The sequence below is a fragment of the Triticum dicoccoides genome, chromosome 1A (genome assembly GCF_002162155.2).
Source record: "Triticum dicoccoides isolate Atlit2015 ecotype Zavitan chromosome 1A, WEW_v2.0, whole genome shotgun sequence".
Classification (NCBI taxonomy): domain Eukaryota; kingdom Viridiplantae; phylum Streptophyta; class Magnoliopsida; order Poales; family Poaceae; genus Triticum; species Triticum dicoccoides.
Window position 1 is genome coordinate 68295686 of NC_041380.1, and position 7776 is coordinate 68303461.

Genomic DNA, 7776 nt, shown 5'->3' on the forward strand with positions numbered 1-7776 from the left:
ATTTCAGCATCAAACGAACTCCGATTTGGAGGAGATTTTACATGTGGCCTATCTATATTATAACAAGGCCACACACAAAGATTCCACCCATTCAGACTTATTTTAACTAACAGACTCAAAAATATCTCCTTTCACTTAAATGGGTGGTTTGAATTTCGAGTGCTAGCTAGGGTTGTGCTAAACGGATGTCACAAAAAGAATGTTTCCGAGGTTTGGGGATGATTCTCGATGCAGAAGATCAAAAGGGAGAAGGGAGTTTACTTATTACCCATTTGACAAAACGGGATATTCATATAAATTAACTGATTAATATGAAATGATGATGAGCCATGCTGATGAGATGCACATGATGCACAAACATTATTTTAGAAAGAAATATTTAAGGGATTGCTCCCGGGATGTTACTGTAGCAATTTGGGCTTTTACCCACACCAGGTAGCGGAACATGGGTATATCATGTGTCTCCTTTTATGTGTTCTAGATCCACTGTAACCTTGCATGGTTTCCCCGACTACAAATCCCTACACTTGTTGTGGGTCTGCGAAAAATCCTTGGACAACTGGTGTCGACCATGGGGACATCACATCAGATCTATGGACCTTTGGAGTCGGCCAAGCCGCCAAGTTTGGGACAATTGTTGTGAGCAACATCGCGTTGGCGCACACATGAGGTCGAACTGCGAATAATTTCATGAGTAACCAACTTGGAGATCCAGGAGAGGGAGAACCTGGTAAGGAATCCACAAGTATGTCACCTTCGGCTTCGGGGTGAATCAATGAGCTACGAATCTAAGAGGGGCGCCTGAATTTAAATTAGGAATATGACTGTAGTCATCTCACGATTACTCACCTCAAAATCTTGATGGAGCAAGGATGGCCATCGTTTCAACGAGGAAGACAATCCAACATGCTCCATCATCCGGGGTGACACTCATTGCTCACTTCACCATTAATCAGAGATGCACAGGATCATTGCATCTTAGTCAATAGGGGGTTGTGTTGGGCTTCATCATGCCGGAAGCCCTGGAGTAGATGCAAAGTAATGTTGTAATATTTTTAAATGTTCATATGATAAAAAAGGTCATTTTCTAAAAAAATGTTTCTTTTAATTAAATAAAATACAAAGAAAATCGGTACAAAAAGCCGAAATAAACCACTAACGACTAACAGGTCCGCTTGTCTGGCGCATAGGGTGTGGGATGATGACAAAACACGTTCCACGATTTTTTGTAGCGACGGTTAATTGGTTGCCCCACTTTCTTTCCCATTCTGCTTGTTTCTTTTGTTGAGTGACTATTCAAGTTTCAAAACGTTTGTGAAGTTTAAATATGTTCTAGAATTTGGAAATATTCTTGAATTATAAACATGTTATAAAAATTTAAAAATGTTCAAGAATAAAAAATGTTCTGACATTTTAAAAAATTCACAAACCTACAAAGATGTTCGTGAACTTAAACTGATTCACAATTATTATTTTTCATGAATTTGAAAAAATATTTATCAATTTCAAATATTAAAGAATCATGATTTTTTAAATATTAATTTTTTTAAATGTCCACATATGTTTTAAATTTAAAAAATATGAACAAGAAACGGAAAAACAGAAAATGGAAATAATAGAAAAAATTGAAAAGCGAAAGGAAAACCCCGGAAAGAAAACTGAAAAACAAAAACAAAACAGTTAAGACCATACAAACTGAAAAATTCTAGAAGAAAACCCAGAGTATGCAGACCATTACGAGGGAGGGGGTTGCATAATTGCTTGACTCACTTCAAAAAAGCAATTACTTTACGCGCCCCAGCCTACACGTGGAGTAGGATCCACCACCACGAAAGAGTCTACGACCGCGAATGCTGATCATAATTGGTTTGATGCCTACATTCGACATTGTCAATATTTGGCAAACAAGCATTTAGCAAAATCAAAAGTTATCAAAATTTGACAACCTTTTGTGAGATTGACAAGAAAATTGGTATCCAACCAATCTCTAGCCAACATTTGGCATTTGCTAAATATTGGCATGCCAACTTTTGGCATCGAACCAGGGCCAGTCCTGAGATTTCGGGGGCTCGGGGCAAAACTAGAACCCAGGGCCCTTTTCTAAAAATGGTAACCACGTGTTTGTACACCATCAAAATAATAATAAGCATGCTTAAATTGCATTTAACAACTATGTATAAGATAAAAAAACTATGTAGTATATGATAATTAATTTGTCGAGAAACTTAAGTTACTCACTGCAAGGAATATGTAGCGGCGATGTTGAGATGAAAGATAAATTTTCACACACCTCTTGTGAAGCCGGACACAAGTAAAACTCCATATATTAGGTGTGCAAGAGTTGATCTATCCACCAATAATCTATCCTGAAAAAAAAATCAAAAGTATAAAAAAAGATCCATATAGAGAGGGTAAGCAAAATCATGCAATGTATACTAGGAAATATGAAACTTGAGAGTGCATAACTAAATTTTTTCCCACATGAGTGCACATACTGGAATTGCATCCGGTTGAAATGCCTGAAAATGCATAGTGTCACAACCATGAACTTGAGTACAAGAATGAAGATTTATATAAGCTAATTCTTGGCTACCAAAATAATATGTACTCTATATACATAGAAGTTCAAATCAATTAGCAATTTACATGGGCCTCTAAAACTTCCAATGACGTGGTGTCACAGGCTCACAGCCATAAAATAGTAGCCATATACTGATATACATAGAAGTTCAAATCAATTAGTAATACACTTGGGCCTCTAAAAATTCCATTGATGTAAATCTCCTATATAGTGGCCCACAAACGAGGTCATTGCAGAACACAATGTGAAAATTTCTGGACTAATTGGGAGACTGATAAATCATATACATATAGTTCGTCTGATTCTGGGCGTTACTCAGAATCAAGAGATCCTTGGCAATGTCTACAGAATGTAAAGTTATGCAATCATATCTCCAAAGTTGTGAGCAGTTACACACAATCAGTGCCAAAACTGAACCCTAACAATCACAATACTTAAGAAATCCTCCTTTGTCGTTTCAATGTACCATCCAACTAGATCGCTAATACAAGAAGCAACAGTCTCGAGAAGCACCTTGGAGATGGGTTCCTTTTTTCAGAAAGGGGAAATAAGAGAGATGCATTACCACAGGTACTGAAGGAGGATGAAGGCAAGGTGCGCGGACTAGGGATGTCTAATGTCTCGGCGGCTGCGTGGCCGACGTACTCCCGGAACAATCATGGGGCCTGTCGTCTGCTGACGCCGGCAAACATCATTGAATCAGCCCTTGCGGCTCGGCTTCTCGGTGTGGCCGGCGATGGGCAACTGCCGCGGGGCACGATCTAATCTATGCGTCATCAGAGGGCTGTGTGTCTTGCCGCCTGCCGACCTCCCGTTTGGGCTGTGTGCCGGGCCTGCATCGAACCAATTATGCACTATATCTCGTATATATCAAGTATGGCATCTGTCTACCCTAAAAAAAGTATGGCATCTGTCTCGCCTGAAAGCAGCGCGCATATAGGGCCAGCCCATTATTGAGGTTGATCGCTCACTCGCTCGACATAGTGTTTGCTCCGGGCTTTTTTCTTTCTTCTTTTGGTCTTTTCTCTCCACCTGTTACCTTTGGTTTTCTGTTTTTTCATCGTTCTTTGTCATTTTATTTCATGATTTTTATGGTTTTAGTTCGTTATTTTCTTTCTCAGTGTTTACTGGCTTTTCTTTGTTTTGTCTATTTCGTTGTGTTTTTTTGTTGTTTTTATGGTTTTCTTTGCACTCCTTTCGATACATATTACTTGCTTCTCAAACGGATATATCTAGAAATACATCACTAATAGGTACATCTATTTGAGGGACAAGTAATATGAATCGAAGGGAGAACATTTTTTGTATACATTAGGAACATTTTTTATATAGACGTTTATCATTTTATAAGTACATATTATTTTTTTCGGAAATTTATATTTTTGATGTCTACCTTTTTCGTACATATTGTACATTTTCTTGTATACACAGGGAACAGTTTTTATATAAAATTTAAACTTTTTTGGAAATACATGATTAACATTTTTTTAAATATATATTTTGACATTTACTTTTTTTTTCAAAAACATTCTACATTTTTTGTAAACATCAGGAACATTTTATATATACACATTCAAAATGGACCAAATACATGATTAACATTTTCTACAACTTATATCTTCTAATGTCTACTTTTTTGCATTTTTTAAACATTTTTCATATACATCAGAAACATTTTTTTCTATGAAAAATTAATAGTTTTGAAATGCATGCTTATCCTTTTTTTAAGAGGAAAACTTATAATTTCTATTTAGGCCTATTTTTCACACACATTGTACAGTTTTTCTATATAAATATAACTTTTTTGGAATGCATGATTAATATTTCCAAAAACTCATGTAAAGTGTTTTTCTAATATATATTCATAATACTTGCAAACATTAACAAAAGTAAACAAATAAAGGAAATAATGGAAACAAAAAAATGTAAAACCACGAGCACTTCTGAGGCCAGTAGCCTTCCAGGCGTTGGGCCGGCCTATCCTGGCGCTCACTTCAGGCGGGGCAGCTATATGTGTCACGAGAGCAACTAGTTAACGACCGCTCTTTCGGGAGCCTCGCAACGACCAGTGTCACTTGGTGCACTCTTGCGAAAAAACGCGTTTCCTTTTTTTTGTCACGAGTCACGGTTTTGCTTCTGCGAGAGACACGTTTTTATTTTCGCGAGAGTCACGGCTGTGTCTCTCGAGAACAAAAACAAAATGCGTTCTCTATTTTTTCGCAGGAGTTATGGTTTTGCTTCCGCGAGAGTCACGGCCGTGCCTCTCGGAAACGAAAAAAAACACATTTTCTGGGTTATTTTCACGAGAGTCACAGCCGTGCCTCTCGAAAACAAAAAAACATGTTTTCTGTTTTTTTTTTCCTTTTGCGAGAGTCATGATTTTGCTTCCGCAAGAGGTATGGTTGTGCTTTCACGAGAGTCACGGTCGTGCCTCCTCAGAAACAGAAACAAAACACGTTTTCTCTCTTTCTTTTTTCTTCCGCGAGAGTCATGATTTTGCTTCCACGAGAGGCACGGGTGTGCCTCTTTCGAAAAGGGAAAAAATTCGTGCTCCCGGTTCAGATTTTCCGTCTGGTTTGTCCGTCCGAATTTTCTCGTGAAAAAAGTTCGTCAAAACCTATCAACATGAGATCTAGTTTTGAAGATCTCGACGCGAAGAATCCAACGATGAAAGCGGTTCGAGATTTGGATGCACGATTTGAGAGATAAAACGTTTTGAATAAACGGATCTAGAGAAAAAGGAAAACTCCTAAGTTGCGACAAGTGACGCGCTGCATGTGCGCCACTTATCGCAACCAGGGAAGTTGAAGTGATCTTTGCAACGAGTACTTCTCAACTAATGATTTCAATGTCTCACGGTCTTCACCGCCTTCAGCGTGTGCTCGCGCAAACAGCAAGATAAGCGAGACATAGGCACCGAAGTTCTGTTTAGCGCCTTCAGTGTCTGCTCACAATCTGGTACCCCCCCCCCCCCCATTCCACCTTGGGCTCACCCCATTTAGCTCTTTTTCTTTCTCATCGGTTCCTGGACGACCGGTTCACTTTTATTTAGCTCAGGTTTTAGGAACCTTCTAGGTGGTTCCGAAGGTTTTTTGGCGCGGTTTTACCTGTTTTTTCTATGACAAGTTTTGTGCATTTTTTTCATTTTTCCTTTTGTTTCTTTTCCATTTTCGCTTTTATTAAAGTCGTGAACTTTTTATCAAAATACTCTGAGTACTAAACTCTTTTTTTATTTCTTTAACTTTTTTCAAATTATTATTTTTAAAATCTTTTGAATTTATGTTCATTCTTTCCATATTTTTTCAAATTATGAACTTTTCCAAGTCTTGTACCTTTTTCTTAAATTCGTGAACCTTTTCTTTTCCAAATTCCATGAAGTTTTTTATTTTTTTTTGAAGTTTTTTCTTCATTTTGTGAACTTTTTCGCTCTTTTCAAAAGTCAATGGACCACCCTCCATGGTCAACGGTGAATGGTCGATGGTCCACCAGTTAGTAGATTAACCACCATGCAGCTGGGCCGACGAATTAACTTTCACGCATGAGTGCGAGTTATCTCAACTAGCGCCAGAGGCACTGTATAAGAGCTCTAACATAGGGCCCCTGTTTACGAGCTCTTCAGGGTAATAACGGCACCAAAATGGGCCAACAGCCATAACCATTTTTTTTTCAGAAATGCGTCACCCCTCTTCTTTCTCCAGTTGACACAAGTGACGCATTGCATTTACCGACTCAACGCAATTCCTACAGCAATTTTTTTGAGTGGTATACCTACAGGTAAAATAGGAGGAAAAAGGCACTGAGCCCTAGATTATGGGATGGCCCAAGAATGCATTGCTCAGGTATGTTTTTTTTTTCGGTTTTAGGAACCATTTAGAAGGTTCTGGTAAGGTTCTTTTCTTCTTTAGGTTTTTTGTTTAGATTCCTTTATAAAAGTTCAAAAAGTCACCGAAATGTTATTTATAAAGTTGTTAGGTTTAAAAAAATATTTGGACTTTTAAAAGAATTTTCAAATTTTAGAAAATTTGATTTTTAATGAAATGTTCCGAATTTTTTCCTGAAAATTGTTCTCAATAGTCAAGAAATGTTCGCATTCAAAATATTTTTCAAAACTAAAAAATACTTGAAAATATCAGAATTGGTTCGGATTTTGAAAAATGTTCTCATAATTCAAGAAGTGTTCGGATTTTGAAAAAATATTCTCAAAACTCAAAAAAGAAATAGAAAATGGCGGAGTTATGTTCTACTCCCTCCGTCCCATAATGTAAAACGTTTTTAACACTAAACTAGAGACAAAAAACATCTTACATTATGGGATGGATGGAGTGATTTTTTAAATTAACTTTTTGAAATAATAAATTGTTCATATTATTTTTCAGCAAAACAATGAAAAACAGATTGAAAATGAAAATAAAACACTACAAACGTACACCATCGAAGAAACCTCGTTTGCTACTATGTTTCTACAGCACTCTAAGAATGGGCCGACATAGGAAGCCGACCTATAACCTATGTTGTGTATAGATTAACAAATTGTTGGGTCTTATGTTGGCTGCCAGGTAGGAAAACAAGGGGAAAGCGGTCTTTTTCAAGCCGAAGGGGAGCCTGGATAATTGAATGAAGTTTGGGACAAAACTCCAAAATAACAGATCCTTTCCTTAACTCCCTCCGCTTGGGTCTATTAAGCCCCATCTTATTTTTTGTTAAAGTTTGACCTATAAATTTAACTAATAAAATATAAACTATATGTCAGAAAAAATTATATTTTTGAAAAAGTTTTTTCAAATTAAAATCCAATGGTGTAATTTTTGTATCATATATTTCATATTTTTTCAGTAATATAGATGGTCAAAATCTGGCACAAAATACAAAGGGGCCTAATAGACCCGGACGGAGGTAGTAGTTTTTTTGTTTCGGTTGGGAAAGCATGAAATAGGATAATCATTTCAAATCAATTTCTCCTAGTTTTCATACTTGAATTCCAGTCAGAAAAACAATGAAATGGGATTTGGATTAGAAAACTAGGAGAAGAAAAGCAGCCAAAACATAGATCCTATGCCAACCCTCAATTACCAAGTTATTACTTCTAACCTAGCTTTTTTTTCATCTATCTAACTTCCTTGACTGCCTCGCGCCCTGTGAGTTTTACCTCATATTTGACGCGACGAGGGTCATATCGGAAGTCCCACGACGAGAGT

At 37.2% G+C, this 7776-nt stretch overlaps 1 long non-coding RNA gene across 1 annotated transcript; it reads right to left on the minus strand.

Moving 5' to 3' along the window:
- Positions 1-482: 482 nt before the first annotated feature.
- LOC119365460 lies at positions 483-2492 on the minus strand. The gene is made up of 3 exons (XR_005175561.1): positions 2291-2492; positions 850-1022; positions 483-727 (listed from the first exon to the last, which is right to left on the minus strand). It is a non-coding gene; the product is annotated as an uncharacterized LOC119365460 (long non-coding RNA).
- Between the last annotated feature and the right edge of the window lie 5284 nt (positions 2493-7776).